Below are 18,526 nucleotides of genomic sequence, written 5' to 3'. Positions count from 1 at the left end.
GTGTATAAACAAAAAGTAATAGTTTGCCTATTCAGTACACGATGATAGCATCTCAAAAGAATATTTCGTGTAGCAAATATGGCTGTTTAGTGATTTTATGTTGTCATTTTCATTTCTCCCTTTTTCTTTTTGCAATGTTATAAATAAAATTGGTTAGACGTCAGCCCTACACTATGGATATTCCAATTCATGTTCTCCTTTAATGGCAGAAAGTTCCTACCCTAACCCCAGTGTACATTTACTTTCTGCACATTTGTCATAAAAATAATCACAACACTTCATCGTACTCACATAATTCGCATCGGGGTCCAGTCCAAATATTAGTACAGCGGCATGTGTATTCGTTGGCGCCATTTATGCAGGTCCCTCCGTTTTGGCAAGGGGAACTGTGACACTCATCGAAATCTGGAAGAGTATAGACAATTCATTAAATTTATTGATATTTCCCTCACTCATCACTTCTAATATAGGCCTACACTGGCTGGTGAGCATCAGCAGTAAGAATTATTACTTAACTGGCAATCACTTCAGTTGATCGATGTTTTGATTAGAAATGGTAAATGATTTTCATAATTCAATCAAGATGTGTTGATCAATTTCTAAAGGAATATTGTGTGTTGCCAGGCAATAAAATGAGTACAAAAAAGTCTAAAAATCTTAAAGATACTCTTAATTGCTTACATGCACACACACTAAAATTTGCAACCACGTAGGGAGAGTTAATACTCTAGGTGAATGGATGATTATTCATGCATAAGTATATCATAAAAGTATAAGATGTACAAGAAAGGAATCGAAAAATCTTAATGCCATATTTATCATCACGTCGACTGGTGACTTCCAAAGCAAAAAACACTATCAAAATACCACAACAAAAGTTAATCTGAACGATTTATGATATAAGGTGGTGATAGATCATTGGTCACAACCTGAATATTCCATTATTAAAAGTATCGAGCAATGATGGCACCGTATGCCTTCCATTACCTTCTCCGCAAGTTACGCCGGTCCATCCCGAAGCGCAGATACACGAAAACGAGTTGTCTCCCTCCACACAAGTTCCATTGTTTTCGCATGGCTCGCTCCTGCATTCACTCAGACCTGAAGAAAGGAAAAGTTACTTGAATTCCTACTGCCAAAAACAAAACACTGGCCCTGTCACATTTCTCAATGCACTTCTGGTGAATATGTCATTTAACTGACTGCGATTGTCAAGCGTGTGTATGCATACTAATCAGAATCTGGACCAGGTTATATGTTTTGCAAAACCAAGACATCATAGTAATGAAAGTACTAAGTTTGATAAGTGAGTACGAATACTTACATAATCGTCAAGAAAACTGATACTCAACTATTACAGTGCATAATATTGTATAACGCAACTATCGTCGAAATTAAATTAAATCATTCTACTGTAAAAAACATGGTCCTAGTTACAAAGGTATTAGAAATTGTAGGAATAATTTCTTCGAAAGAAAGTCACCTTCACACACTTAACCGATAATTTATAATATGCATCCCAAAATATTCAATATCAGATAAACCGAAGGGAAACAAAAACGAAATTTCCCAACCAAGCTTATACCGTGTCAGCAGAGCAAATAAAAAAAAAAAACAGCAACAGAAGTATCGACTGGTTTTAATAATCTGCCCTTGGAACGTCTAGACCGAACAGCGTACGTGGACTTAAATGATTTTGCCCTGTTGGCATCTGTCTTTGTGTGTAAATATTGGGTTTAATAAATTGGTGTTTCCCCCTTACTTGTCTCGCAGTGGACGCCGGTCCAGTCGACTGTGCACGCACACGCATATCCGTTCACCTTATCCGTGCAGGTACCTCCATTAAGACAGGGGCTGCTAGCGCACTCATCGATGTCTGTATGAGATAAACGGATTCTATTAAAGGAGATTACGCTCGATTTAATAAATCGCTCGAATCGTACATGAGTGATATGGTTAGAGATGGATTCGGATTAAATTAATATTTCTGCAAAACTCCTCCTCAAATATTATCACAACGTATGTATAAGACATAAGTGAATACGAACTCCCTCTGCTTGTTGGAGTAAACAGATATTATTTACTGCACAAGACGAACAGAAAAAGCGAAAAATCTACACAAAAAATGAATAAAAAATCTGGATATATCTAAATGTAAACACATTGTCGTTTTCCGTATCTACTTGCACTGGATGGATTGCATGTAAATACTCGTTTGTGATCCTTGTTGATTCATATTTGGTGACTACAATTTCAGCGTAGCAAGTTGCAGCTATTTCTTGCATTACTCTTACGAAGTAGATAAATACAGTCAAGGTCTCACCGGTTTCACAGTGAGTCCCGGTAAATCCCGGGAGACACTGGCAGTTGTATCCGTTGACGACATCAAAGCACCGTCCTCCGTTTTGACAGGGAGCGCTTAAGCACTCATTGATATCTTAACGGAAAGATATTTTAATTGAAGCTTGAATATTTGCAAAATACACATAAACGTTGTTATAAATTATGCTACTGAAGATTACAATCATAAGGTAATGGGGATAGCATTGCCAATATTACTTAGATATATATACTGCATTCCAAATGAGCATACAAAATAGGTACAATTTACATAGGATTGCACTATAATAAGAATCGTGAGAGCAACAAATTTGATTTTTCCTAAAAATATTTTCGATTGGATCTTATGCATCAACCTGTGCGTCAAATCAGTAATTATGTCTTTATCTCAAAATAACAAGTGCCTGTCATCACCATTACTTTTCGTCCTTTCACACATAGGAATTTTTGGCTGCTTCTCGATTACTATCATACTTCTATAGACTTAGAAAGAATGCTATATTTACCCTCCACGCTGTCATCACTTAAAATATTTGAACTTTAAATTCCTTTTGCGCAGATTGTCCAAATTATTCATACATGATGACTATAAAACCTGAGTACTCACTGCCATTGCAAGTCTTCCCCGTATATCCGGGCGCACAGGCGCAGCTGAAATCCGCTAACAAATCTGTGCAGTTTCCTCCGTTTCGACAAGGGTTGTCTCGGCATTCATCGATCTCTGCAAAGTGACGAAATTTGTATTTTCATTCAAAATGTTTTCAATTAACCACCAACTGATTGATTAAATACTGAAATACAAGATCTTTCTGTGAAAAAGAGTGTGTCAATCGGTTTTAAAGATTGTTTTGTGAGAAGCTTCGGTAGCAGCTTATGTTTACCATATGCTATGAATTTGTCACACATACGACATTTATCAAATTCCCTTTTCTTAGGAAAGTTGTACTTGTGTTTACATATTGCATTGTACCTCCTGTGTAGAGAAGATTATATCATAAAGCATGACAACAATTATGTTGCAGTGTGGATCGTACCAAGGACATTGTGTGTTCATAATCGTACAAGGTTATCTCAAACTTTTCCAATTCACCCGTAGAAGTCACTCACCCACACTGCAGTCAAACTCCGTGTATCCGGGCGCGCAGTCACAATTGAAGTAGGTTACGCGGTTTATACAGTTCCCGCTGTTCTGGCATGGTTGCACCAGGCATTGGTCGATCTCTGTTTGGAGTTGAAATGAGTGTTAGCATTTTGACGTACAGCATGAAATAAAAGTGGAAAATGTGAAATCTTTACCCTTTAAGAGTGGTTACCCCTAATATGACAACATAGTTAACACTTCTCGAAGTAAGGAGAAGCATTATTTACTAATCCCACGTAATATCTAACCTAAACTAGGTTGAATGAGGTCGTTTCAGTGTCAAGGCGTTATTTCAATTAGATTAATTAAATTTTTGATTTGTTTGAAATTATCAGTTTCTGGTTTAAAAAAAAATATTGTTTTAGTTTACTTACAGCCGATAATGTATTGTTGGAGTATTTACTGATGGCTATTGATTTACATCAATTAGAAGGTATAAAGGCGCTTTTCCAGGAACCTATATAATTAATTTCATAACATTTCATCAATCATTAAAGTCAAGAAAGCACCCAAAAATCATTCGTGCCCTTCTGAAGGAAGCTGGTTTAACCAATTAGTGAATCATCCAAGAGTACACACTTTACGTCGGACCTCGATTAATGTTTCAGTGACAGGGTGGACGTTCTTCGGCAGCATCTGGTCGAGTGCATGGGACTCTCGTTCCCTCATACACGAACTGTTATAACGAATTCGCTAAGGAAAACAGCTGACATTGAGCGAAACCCGAGGGGCTTACCTGTCTCACAGTGAGTCCCCGTGAACCCGTTGGCGCAGATACATTCGTATCGATTGACTTGATCTACGCAGAAGCCGCCGTTATTGCAGGGGTTGCTGGCACACTCATCGATACCTTGAGAAAAGAGAAGCAAAGATTTCGATGTTTATTATTTCAATCACAAATCATTAAATGCCATCAGAGCTACTTAGCTTACAACATCATTCATTGGAGGTGAGATGCACGATATGTAGTGGGCTCCAGTTTGTCCTTAAATGTTACCAGCTCGAAGTTTCTTGAAAAGGATTTACTTGAAGATTTTTTTAGAAAGGTGCTTGAAAAAAAAACCCTCTTTGTAATACTACACCTCCGTTGATCAGCTTCGAAAGCAAGGAAAGCCAAAGTGGATATGTGACGTACTTTATGTTTTATAAAACAAATCAGACTCGAAAGTCTTCGCGCAGGTGCTACCAAATTGTGTCATATAAACAAATAGACATGCTATAAAAGGGAGTGAGCTATTTCAAAGGTTGGCGTTAATTAAACAGTCACAGAGTAGTTACAATTTCTGCAAATGAGCGTCTCCTCATGCACGTCATCACATGCTTCTGATACTCACTGATGTCACAGAGTGTGCCTGTCCAGCCGGCTGTACAGGCACAAGAAAAGCCATTGACCAGATCTGAGCAGACACCCCCATTGTTGCATGGTTCGCCAAGACAATCGTCCGTATCTAAATAAAAAACACAAACAAGACAAGTTAACATCCATATGCAGTAGCGCAAGTATCATTACTTTATTATAACCATTTCTTTTGGGGAGTTACAGGGAAAGGTCTGACGTTTGAGGGTCTTAGGCTGAGACGAATAAAAGACCGGCGACGGTAGATTTAAGTGATTTTTTTTTCATAAGTCTCTTTTAAGGGAATGTTTCATTGTATTGTGGTTCAAGGTTGATGGTAAATGTTGATGTGCCACCAGTTTGAGGTTATCTCTTCCTAGTCGCTCCCCCATATTAGCCTGAATGGTTGCGTTAAAATGATACAAACTACGTAGTTGACAAAATCTCAGAGGTAGGAGGGATGCTAAGAACTGACTAACAACACAGACAGCATCCATTACCGCACAAAACATAATTGATGTGCACCCTCTTAAAAAGACGAGTGATTTGCTGATACATATTTCTTCTCTGTAAGGTAGTGAAAAAAATAAACGGTACTCTTAATGATGTATTTAACCATTCGTTACAGACAGACATTAACCGTGTGTATTTTCAGTGGTTGTTCTTTTTATTTCATTAATCATAAGTCATTTGCAATCAATGTAAGATGGCGATAGCAGGTGATAAGGGATCAGCTTGTCACATCGGCATGTTTATTTCAACAACAAAAAAAAATCTCAAAGTATATTTGCTGGTTTGACCGAACAGACAGTTTCCCTGCTTTTAAGTAGATCAATCATATGAAATGTTTTCACAGGTTATGAGAGGCGCTGTTGATCATTTTTTTCTCTTGTCATGTACCATGCGGCGAGTAATCATTCTCATAGGAAAGAACAATGAAATAAACACAAAAAGCAAGCATCTCTGCCACGATGAACGTCAGCTATTGCAAGACTGGTTCCACCCAAGGAAAAATATGAAAAAATTGCATACGTACTTATTTGGCAGTTGACACCCTCCCAGCCGGGTTGGCATGTACACGTGTAGAAGGTGAGGAAAATTGTTGCAGAACCCGCCGTTCTGGCACGGATTCGTGGCGCACCTGTCGATCTCTGTACAGAAGAAAAAGTCAATTCTTTTTAATCAGAAATGAATACAAGAAACAGAAAATGCGGGCCTCCAGTTTTACATAAAAATTAAAGAAAGTATCTTTTGTCGGATCAGATAATGACATATTTCTTTATTGAATTGAATTGAATTGAATTGAACTGAATTGAATTGAATTGAATTGAATTGAATTGCATTGAATCGAATCGAATTGGTTTGAATCGAATACCATTAAGCGTGCATTGAAAACTATGAACGCAAATGACAAAGTTATCCTGTCCGTTTCAAGACGTTTGAGGAAAAAGGCGACAAAAACTTTTTTTTTAAAGTGACATTAAGATAAAAAAACGCGTCTTCATTCACTCCGATTAAATTAGATAAATACATCTCAAAATGGGGCTTTGTGCTTCTCTTATCTGCAATTTGTAGATAGCATGATAACAAATAGACAGAGTCATTGGAGGTAGACAATGTGGAGTCTGCCAAGTGCTATGCGCACGTATTTGAGAAGCGTTAACTTGTGTGATGCCAGTGAACAAGAGAAATCCATGTAGGTACGAAATAGAGGACACTTTGATAGAGTGAGTGTCAGCGTGGAGGCAGGGTTGAATAAAGCCTAAGGGGTTGAGTGCATGAAGGACGTAAGATGCTTACCAATCTCACACTCTGTGCCTTGGTATCCTGGCTGGCAAGTGCAGGAGAAGCCATTGACGAGATCATTGCACTGGCCCCGTCCGCTACACAGCTGATTGGCGCACTCATTGATATCTTTAACGGGGGAGAAATGACGCAATGTTACTCGATGTCACGTGATATCAGGTCATGTGACATAACATGCAGCAATGCCATACAATGTACGCCGGTGTAGACCTACATATTCTGCAATTCGCTGTGTTGTAGAGGAATCAATCCATTATTATCTTGTCGAGGAAAACAATAAAGATATTCTACGGTGAGACCTACCATAGTACCATACCGATTATTTGATATCTATCATTAACTTTTTTACATTTACATTGTTTAATGCACAAAAGGTGTGATAGTGACGTGCATCGTTCTGGCACTCTTCAAAGTTTAGATCGACATCTGGAGACGTCGTACTGAAATCGCTTTAACCAACGTAGGGAGTAGTGTACAATAATCAGACATATCTATGTTAAAAATCTATTTTTCAAAGGGATGGTACAGTTTTGATGGAGATGAGAATTGGGCTTTTAACATTTTGCGAGATACCACGAAAACACTTATGATATAGTACAGAACATACCATTTTAAAAGGAATTCAAAGTTTATTTGACGAAAATCGGGTTTGGAATGACTGAAACATCCAAAAACAAAGTAAAACAAAGCGATCGTAATAAAGTGTGGGTCCCACACTTTATTAGAATCGCTCTTTTTTGGATATCTCAGCCATTTCAAAACCAATTTTCATCAAATAAACGTTGAATTCCTCATAGAATTACATGCTCTTTCATACATACGAGGTTTCTCATTATCTCACCAAAAGATATTAGAAACCTAAAATTAGGTCTCAACCAAAACTATACGATCCCTTTAATTAATTTCTTGGGAGACTGCTCCATGCTATACCTTCTGCGCAGTTGGTCCCTGTGAAGCCAGGTGCGCAGATACAAGTGTACATATTCTGTCCATTGATGCAGGTGGCGCCGTGGAGACATGGATTGGATGAGCATTCGTCCACATCTAAAGAAAACAATTTACGAAGGAAAAACGTAAATTCATAAGCATAATAATCGGCACATTAAGTGTCATAATCATAACTCGACCTCGAGTCGGAGCGAAAAGGGGTAAATATCACTAAAGTTTCCCACGGTCAACATACACGTACATAAAAAAATCACACGAATGCTGTATGTGTATGCACATCATCATTTAATGTTAAGCACGACCGTGCTCGGAATAATCCTGAAATATTGCATTCTAGTGAATGATTATCTTTTATCTTCAGCCAGACAACATTAAACACAATTCAGTTGCTGTTACCTGAAATGTTTCGATAGTTTAACTAAGAGCTGTTTGCAATTCTATTGACTATGTAAGACTATTTTAAAACTTCATGATCGAATTATCCTCTTGCCGCAGACGTTAGAACAATGCTTGTTACTAACCTTCGTCACACACATCGCCTGTCCAGCCCGGCTGACAGAAGCATTGGAATGCATAGTCGGGCCTGTCGAGACAGCTTCCTCCGTTACGGCAAGGATCGCTAGCACACTCGTCTAGATCTGTATTTGAGCATTTAGAATAAGAAAAAATGATACAGTAAAGTTTGTACTGAACAACAGTTAGGCCTAATCAAGGAAAATACCACACACAAAAAAAATCACTTATCTATAAAGCCTGTGATGTCTAACTGGTCAAAAGGAATTCGGAAGACCGTTTCACATACTTATTGACGGCTTTCCAAGGCGTTTATTTTGTTTCATTTTGTATGAACGTTTAGCTCTACCAAAATTCTTGACATGTAGACTTTGCCCATGACAAATAATCTTCGTATTCGAATACAAAAAAATACGTTATTCATAATGTATTCGGCTTTAAAGGCTCAGAAGAACTTTAACGCCAGCTCCGGTAGCACACGTGCCAAAGTTCTTATTCTGCCCTCTCAAACAAGCACAGCGCAGTAGGAGAAGACGTGTCATTAACTTATAGAACGCGTTGTATGTCTACTACACTAAGAATTGGATATATACCATGGTATTAACAATTAAAGAAAATATTTTTGAGATGCTTATATACATCATCTCGTTATTAAAAATTCCATGTAGTAGCCTTAGGAAGCAACTCTGAAGGTTTAAATCAAATAATACAAACAGGGAAAGATCGAAAAGTTGTATCGCTTCTTTGAAATGCTGGTGTTGAAATTTATAGCGTTCTAAAGACGAAAGTTGTTATACCTATCTCACAGTTGTCACCGCTCCATCCCAAGGGGCAGTCACATTCATACATGTTGATGCCATTGATGCAGTTTCCTCCATTAAGGCACGGATTGCTCTGGCCATTCATTGATGTCTGTGTCAAGTCAAACATAACATCAAAAAGGAGAAGACCAGACATTATAATCAGGCTGTCATAATAAGTATGCATATCATTGAACACACTGCCCAATATCTATTTCGAAAGAGAGAGAGCAACAGAATAGTCGATAGTATCTAAATTGAGATAAAAATCTCAATTATCGAGGAAATTTTTTATCCTGTTAAGCTTTAAAGACGTCATTATCAGTATTTCTTCCTATGTCGCGTGAAATTGTAAAACAACATTTTCGCGAACCATTGTGTTGAACTATAAAGAGACAGTGAAAAAAGTTTAAATCGCTTCGCCTGCCATATACATGGTGCCTGCTGAATGCGAGTTTGCTTTGTATGAATTGAAATTATGATGTCAATTCCAGTACTGCGCATGTAAACACGTCTGCCTCGTTTACAATCTCAAACAATTATCCGTTTAAACGTCCATCCAGATACTGTCAGCTCGTTGCATTATTCAAAATTAAATACAGAAAAAGTGTCCTTCCGTGTTAAAGATAATTATATAAAGAAGAGTTTAAGAAAAAAACACACACATACACACATACAAAAGGAGTGCTCGGTCTGGGACGGATATTGGTATGGACAAGATAACACATTATCAGAGCAAAGGGTCTTTCAGAGGCCACTATCAATCGCATATATCATACCTTGCTGGCAGTTTGTGCCTGTGTATCCAGCGGCGCAAGAGCAAACGTAGGACAAGTGTTGATCCAAACACGTCCCACCATTTTGACACGGGGACGAGGCACACTCATCCACAGCTGTTTGCAGAAAATGTGTGATGATACATGAAAAATGAATGAATCACAACGATATTGATTTCATATATGTATTTTGAAAGGTAGTCCCTGCCAGAAATAATAGCAATGATTTAAGAATCGAACACTTGACATAAGTATGTGAAATACATTTATATCATCAGGTTTGTGAGCATTAGTGTTTGTTGTTTACGATCTCGTAGTATAAAATGAAAATATGTATGAGAAAATCGATGTTAGAGAGTTTCTATTATACCAAATGGTATCAAAATTGTTTTTGCGCATAGACTCAACTATATAGGAAAAACTAAAGAAGGCAATCAAAGCACCAAATTTTGCAGAATTCCGATATGTTGAGAATATCTAATATGAGACAAGATGACCTCATTTTTGAGATCACTTTAACAAAATTTTGAGTTCCATTGAGAGTATAGCATTTTGTCTCAAAGATGATCAATTCATAAACTTATTTACATGAGGCCCCGTACTGTTTTACTTTTAAACATAATCTTTAACATTTGTTGGAAGCACATCGATATAAGAAGACTCAATTTGGAATCTTCTTTTCCTTGAAAAGGCTACTTATGTCTTTACTTATCCCCTAATAAACGAAAAAATTTCGTCGAAAAACGAAAATAGGAAAAAAAAATGTAAATTTGGCGGAGTCGTCTAGCCACGGGGTCTACGTACAGTTTTCACACCGGGTTCCCGTCCAGCCTGGGTTGCAGAAACACTGGAATGCGTTCGTGAGATCCTGACAGACTCCATCATTGAGACATGTGGTGTCCGTACAGTCCGGTACGTCTGTTGAATATCACACACAAAAGCACACAAACAGAAAGAGAAATGGCAATGTATTAGTCCGACTCAAATGAGACCATGCACGTTGTCAATCGACGTTACACTGAGCAACTAAATGTTTGCCCAATGGTTTATTTCTCAAGTACAAGAAATCATGTTACAGAATCAAACTCAAATTACTAGAAGTTCCTTTATACTTGGTTCTACAGAAAATCCAAAATGTTACAACGTGGTTTATTTGTAGGCAAAATACTTTATATTTTCTGTAAGAAATAAAAAGAAATCGTTACACCCATCTTTGTCAATTTTTAAAGCAAGCGTAGAAAGTAGAGGAATATATGTCTGAGAAAACTAAAGGTTTTGTATCTGATATTAATTGGAATCGAATTTACATTATTTAGTTGTTTCGCAGTTGCCTGTTAAATTTGGATCATTTGTCTTTATGTATTGTATGAGACACTTTCTTTTTACCTGAATCTTTATATGAATAAAATTTCTTTGTGAAAAAATAACTAAAAGTTTAGTTAGAGCTTCGTTTTCTGCTCTCCAAAACGTTTACTTCTTTGTTCTGCGTAAAAGTCATTTTAGCATAGTGCTTAACTTTGGCACAAAGTAAGTGGGGAGCGAAAAGTAATCATACCAAATTGACATCTGTCGCCTTGGTAACCGGTTGGGCAGGAACAGATGTACCCATTGATCTCGTCTGCGCAAGTTCCGCCGTTCAGACATGGATTGGACGCACACTCGTCAATGTCTGGTGTAGTAAAGACGGGAGCAGGAAAATGCATTTGTAATAACGTAGAACACTGACCCACAATTCATTACACTTGACAACACATCTAGGATTGATCACAGAACGAATTATCAACTTATCTTGATCCGCTTACCTGCCAGAAAAGTATACTTACACTTACAAATCTGCTTAATTTTTCAGATCGTTAATACTGTCACAGAATTAATATACATATGTAATATGTTAGAGATAGGTAAATGAAAGAACAACACCGTTAGCAATCGTGAAAGATGGAACAGCATTAAATCAGACAGAATTAATAATCTAAAGTGCCTACATGAAATAGCAAAGTCTTCGAGCGTTTACGTGAATTTTAGTCAATTTCGTACAATAAAAAAATGAAGAAAACTTAAAGTAAGCTTTTGCATGTTTGTTTGGTGAAATTAGAGGCAGGACGGTGTCTTACTAATGCCGCAGTTGGTGCCTTCGAAGCCGGGAAGACATATACACGTGTAGAAGTTCACTCCGTCCATACACGTTCCCAAGTTAACACATGGTGAAGAAGCGCATTCATTGATATCTGCAGAGGTGTTGGAAATTGAAATTTATTACAGATTACAGATTATAGAATCCGATGAAAACATTAAAAAAAGTCATTGGGAAAACTTATAAAGATCTGAGCTAATCAGGGTGTATACCCTTTCTCACATTATCACATTGATTACGTGCTGCTGCTGCTCATAAAGCGGGGCACAGGCGTGTATAGCTGATTAGTGATTTTTTTTTTATTCCTCAGTCTATTCGTGTGTTGTCTTTGCAAAAAGATGATTGCAACATATTTTGTGATCTCACCCCCAAAATATGAAGTAGCACCACCCTATAGACAGCTTCACCTTTATCTCAACAGTGATTCTAGCGTGAGCTTGGTACAAGGCCTGCTTACTGCCAAACGCGATTATTTGCTGTCCAGTTTAGCATATTATTCGTCGCTTTTTTTAAATTGCGATTTCATCTCCAAATCCAAGTCCATTGATGATATTTGTCACATTTATGATGCCCCTCTGTCTGTGGTCGTTTGTATATGTTGCACTATCTTCTATTTGTCTATGCACTTGTGTGTGTGTGTGTGTGTGTGTGCGTGTGTGCGTGTGTGTGTGTGTGTGTGTGTATTTCTAAAGCTGGATAGGTTTCTGTCTGTAAATGGAGATAATCGTTATGGGCTACAGAAGGCTAAATCTAGTGATGTATGAAAGGTAGTGTTGCATACGTGTGTCTCTGTTTCTATTTTGTGTCAGTTGGTTGTTTTGCTGATTTCTTCGTTTGTTGTCAACTATTTGATGTTTATTTGTTTGTATAACGTTTTTATCTTATTTTATATTTAGGGGGGGGGGGGGTACTCACTAGTTTCGCAGTTTACGCCTGTGTAACCGTCACGGCAGAGACACCTGTACATGTTCTGCTCATTTAAGCATGTTCCTCCATTTTGGCACGGGTTTACTCCTCCGTTGGCGAGACACTCGTTGATATCTGTTCAATATCATTAAGAGATACATGTTAGAATTCAATCTGTGAAATATCAATACATGAGTTAGAGGGTATAGTTTTCACATATCAAAACGAAAATGCATTCATGTAGAGGAAACACAGGAACGAAAACCAACCTAAATCATCATGGCACATTGGCATGATCTATACTTTTTTCTTCAATTAGAGTAAGGATTTTGCAATGCATCACATAACAAGGGGCCATTACGTTGTGTCAAACAACAGTCACATTCAATTTGACATATTGATATTTCCATAACACTTGTCTCTTGTGTCCATGCTTCTGATAACTTTGAATAGAAGTAAGTTCCCAAAAGGTCATGAGTCTCACCGATGTCGCAGTTCACTCCTGTCCATCCCGGATTGCAGGTGCAGATGTACATGTTAACTTCATCTGCGCAACCTCCGTTGGCACATGGATTAGACTCACACTCGTTGATATCTGAATACCGAGGTAAGCAGGCAAGAATTTCAACACGTCATGAATACTCAAATTGTTTGCACGCATAGGTGTCTGTGTGTGTGTGTGTGTGTGCGTGTGTGTGCGTGTGTTTGTGTGCCTGTGTGCATGTGTGCTAGTATAATTATGCAAACACACACACAAAAAAACACACACCTATTATGTTAGGTGTGTCTTGAGATGCGTCGAATAGATTAAATAAATCACAATATGAGGTCATAGGATTTTTAAATGTCATATCAAAAGCTATTATGCTGATTCTTTGAGGATTTGAGTACACTTTATTACATGCGTTAAATATCATACAATGTTTGACCAGCAGAGAACTGGTAATGATACTTTCATTTTATACATGTTATGTTCCCTCCTTTATCAGAAACGAGAAATTCGACTATTCTGAACACAATGTAAAATGGTAAAATGTAGCCTCAGTCAATATTAATAGGATGAATAAGAACCCTATGATTACTAGAAAATCGAAGGAAAACAAATATCTTATGAATTTCCTATATTATTTCTTTTTTTTTTGTACAAAAGAAATTTTATCCAAGGGAATGATACATAAGAATACTAACTTGTTTCACAAATGGTGCCAGTGTAACCAGCTGCGCAGGCGCAGAGATAACTGTTGACTTGGTCCATGCAGGTCGCACCATTGAGACAGGGGTCACTTGCACATTCATCAATATCTGCAGGATATGTTAAACGCATCAATATGAAAACAACTCATTTATGCAAACCGACATAATTTTGCAAAAAAGAAAAAGAAAAGAAAATCGAAACCAATAGCAAATTTACTAGGAACACTTCCGAACACGAAAGACATGACATGCCTCTAATTGTATTGTATAGATATTGATATGCTCAGCAGATCTTTGTGACATAATCATAAGCGCAACTGTATTGCATCTCTGTGAAAATGTGATTTATTCTATCCAATGCACTTCATGGTTTTGATTGTACATATCTGACTACGATAAACAGCTTAAGCTCTGACATATAGACTGGTATTCATTTGAGATCCACTATTGTCAGAATTATCAAAATTTTTCACTTTTCACAAAATAACACAGTAAGTGAACATTTCTTGAAAATAATAATGCCTGATTAAGAATAAGACTGATATAGGTGAGCGTCGATAATTCTCTATTTTGATTTCTGCTTTTTGCAGTGATATAGTTAGGTTTGAATGAGTCATGCGAATTCATTTGTCGTTTGTTTTTCTGGCGAAGATTGGTCCAAATAATTACCGTTTTCACAATGTGTCCCCTCGAAACCGGGCAGGCAGGAACAAGTGTACCCGTTGATACCATCCACGCAGCCAGCACCGTTTTGGCAAGGTGAACTGCCACATTCATCAATGTCTGCAAGCAATACACAAACATACGGATGAATATACTGTCATATCCTCAAATCAACAGTACCACAGATATCATCATTGGAAAGAGCAGCAACCATTTCAATTTAAGAGATTGAGGGACCTATATAGTCGGCATATATACATTGCTGATAGGGTATTATAATGATGAATGCTTTGAAAGGTCAATTGGTATAAAAGGAAGAGGACATTATCTTATTATAGAAATAACAACGGATAAATAGACAAGGATAGAAGGAGAAATGCGTAATGCAATTGTACACATACAGAAATACGACAGACAGACAGACAGGCAGACGAACAGAGCGGATTGGAAAGTCCTCAACACGGTACGCCTGTCATACTATGCATCATTTAGCCAGCTTCGAAATATAACTCATTTTCCTTTGCTCTTCAGAGCGTTCTGTTCCTTGATTTTGTCATACTAACGCTTGTTTGTTTATATTCACGGGTCAGATTTGACTGAAATCATCGGACATGTTGCCATTGATATAGCATGCGTTTGGATACAGTATTGTTCCAGAGTGAAAAGAGGGACTCTACAGCTCAAGATCATATACGACAGGAGCAAAAAAAAAAAAAAGTTGAATTGAATTGAATTGAATAAAAAAAAATAAGGGAAGGTCTGTACGGACTGCTCAAATATGCTAATGCAGTATATGTGCAAGGAGACAGTTCATTTCGTTGTATCGGCCTACTTACTTGTTTGGCAGCGTTCCCCTGTAAATCCTGCGGCACAGAAGCACGCATAGGCATTCGGTCCTTCGAAGCATGTTGCTCCATTCTCGCATGGTCCCGATGCGCACTCCAGAATATCTGGAGAAGAAAATGATATTTAATGTCATAATATATCAACATCTCAGACCTGGCAAATGTACTTAACGTAGTGATGTCTACATTACTATGTGTAACTACACAATACATTATCTACTTATTCATTGGTTATCTTGATATATATTCCATATAACTATAATCGTGGATAAATCTTTTATACAGTATATCTATGCGTGTGCATGAAGGCTTATCTGCATTGGTATTTAAACTAGCTTTCGGATCGTTTGTAAATAAGTCTCACTGTGCCAGATTACAATGAAACAATCCGTTTCTATAACTGGCTGTAAAATGAAAGAAGTAAGAAGACACTCAGAAGGTACTCTGAAGTTTTATTTCAAAAAAAAGATCATTGTGAACTCAACATAACCTCCTGTGCGTCTCTGCTCCTTTCCACGCGTTGCTGTCTTCCCAAGCCTCAGAAATCAGCAGGCAACAATAAATGAACTGCAAACTACTTATGAATTCATTATCATTTTTACATTTCCATTTCGGCCGAAACACGTAATCTCATTGACAATAGCAATCAAACAAACCACCTACTAGTATAACTAAAATGATCAAAAGAAAACACAAACTTTTTGAGCATTCTATAAATGTATCAAGAAAATCGGGTAAATATTTTGTTTCCTACCAGTGTTGCAGTTGACACCGGTCCACCCAGGATCACAGGTACAAGTATACATATTGCGGCCATTGCTACAATCTCCGTTGACGCAGGGATTACTTGAGCATTCGTCGAAATCTGATTGAGAGAAAAAAAGAATCAACTAGATTAGATGAACTTAAGGGATCATTAATTGTGAAAATAGAGTATAGAATAGTCAAGCCGTTTGCCCTTCAAAAAAAGGGTACTTTGAAGTATTTTTGACCATTCTTTTCTAATGCAGAATTTGAGAGGGTGCATTGATAAACTGTCCGATTGTCTAAACATTTTGTGTGATTCTAAAGATGTTTTTGTGGTAAATGATGAACTCTTTCACATGCATTCAACAAACACTGAAACATGTGGCCAAATGTACCCCATTATCTTTTATGCTGGAAGTCGGCAATCATTACATGAAACAACGTAGCTCGGCTAACTTTTTGGACTTGGAGTCGGATATTGCAATATTGGCAAGTGGTGCAAGTTAGAGAAACAGAATTCCCATAAAAGCATTATACACAGGAGTTCTGGTAATTGTACTTAAAATACGAAAGTTGTTGTCTCTGGGAATGCCCAGTGAACCTGCGTCTAGCAGAAGGCAGCCTCACTCAATATTGAAAAGAAACACTGACTTTGAAAAGGTTGAAACGACTTTCAAAAACTCCTCTTCGCTGAAGTTCACTTCAACAGAAATAGTAATGTAGCAAGACGGCACTCGTAACCAGTGGCGGATACAGAGGGGGCGCATCGGGCGCGCGCCCTCTCTTTATTTGTTGTTAAAACAAAAGAAATAAAAAGAAGAAAATTGAGATGAAACCCAGAAGTAGCCCCCCCCCCCCCCCCTTTACGGAATACCTGGATCCGCCCTGCTTGTAACCATGGCACATACCTTCTTCGCATGTCGGTCCTGTCCACCCGTTGACGCAAGAACAGGTGAATTCGAGCTGGTCGGACTGACATATGCCATCATTTTGGCAAGGCTCACTAAGACAGGGGTCAATGACTAGAGGGTAAAAAAAAAACGCAAAGGAAACATAGCACTAATTCGTGAGCAAAATATGTCGATATCATTTTCACGAATTCCTTTAGAGATGAGGAACAATGAAGGTGTATGTTGTGATAAGACCCAGCCAATCCTTGGCGATATTTTGAAAGCGATATTCATGACATTAGAATGTATAGCAGTCGCTGGATGAATACTTAAAAAAAAAAAACCACACACAATATTATTCCTATTACACGATATTTATGTTGGTGAGTTTTTCTTCATGGATTCATCACTGGCTAAAAATAAATATTTTACTGAAATGTATGTATGTAATGTGCTGATTTTTTTTCTTTTCTTTTGCAAACAACCTTAACATGAGTTACATAATACTGCCTATACGAGAAGCGAGGTGATATAGGAGATTGTCTTAGTAGGGACAGTTTTCTGTACAGAATGTACAGAATGTGCTGTATATAATGCATAACATGAACGTCACCCCAGAAAATACTACATGCTTCTTGTAACAACACAAAACGTTATTCAATCCATGCTTTAACCTCAGTGACAAGTCTTAATACACATTTTCCACACACTATCCCCCTTATAAGCTGCATCCAGAGTTATATCACGCATATACATAGATACCTACATAATACAAAATGTACATGTACATATTGATACACAGGACAATGAAGAAAGCAAGAGTAATGAGGTGAAGTGTGCGATAGACATGGGCAAGAAAAGTATGCTTACTGTCCTGACATCTTTCCCCAGAATATCCCTCAGGGCAGACACAGGCGAAGGCATTGGCGTTGTTTTGACACGTGCCACCATTAAGGCAAGGGTCACTGGCGCACTCGTCGATGTCTTTGAATGGAAAGAGAATTGAGAGAGACATTAAGATATCAATGTCTTACCGACTAGGAATATTCATGGTGTCATGGTAAAGAGGTGAAAGCATGTACAATGTATGCCCCTGGCAGACTCCTGACAAGAAAGAAAATGAATTTCTTTTCTGCTTGATAGTACGATAATCCGTGCTTTATGACAACATCCAGCTTTGCACATAATACTCGTGTAAAAAAGTAGGTAAACCAAGATCAAAAGACCCCTGTCTTATACATTGGGTTTCACTGTATAATGGCTGATTTGCCCAATCTTTCTTCGATGTAGGCAGCAAGTGATCGACACACATTAAATGAAATCACCTTCAGTCACGCAAGAAGAATTGAACTATATGGCGCTCTTATGTCCGGATGGTCGCATCAAAAGCCATAATGACATTCGTATCATGCTTTAAACAAACAAACTAAAAAAAACCCAATAGTTCAAAATGTTCAAAATCCAGACAATGTAATTTCTTTACATTA

General features: G+C 37.7%; 1 pseudogene; it reads right to left on the bottom strand.

The window, feature by feature from the left end:
- The window catches only part of LOC139742868 (uncharacterized), a 48,526-nt pseudogene that overhangs the window by 18,195 nt on the left and 11,805 nt on the right, over positions 1–18,526 (bottom strand).

This window comes from Diadema antillarum, unplaced genomic scaffold, assembly GCF_040938485.1.
Source record: "Diadema antillarum isolate AM-2024a unplaced genomic scaffold, OU_Dant_1.0 seq00001028_RagTag, whole genome shotgun sequence".
Lineage (NCBI taxonomy): Eukaryota > Metazoa > Echinodermata > Echinoidea > Diadematoida > Diadematidae > Diadema > Diadema antillarum.
The sequence above is the reverse complement of the archived record's forward strand: the minus strand, read 5'-3'. Positions and strand labels throughout refer to the sequence as shown.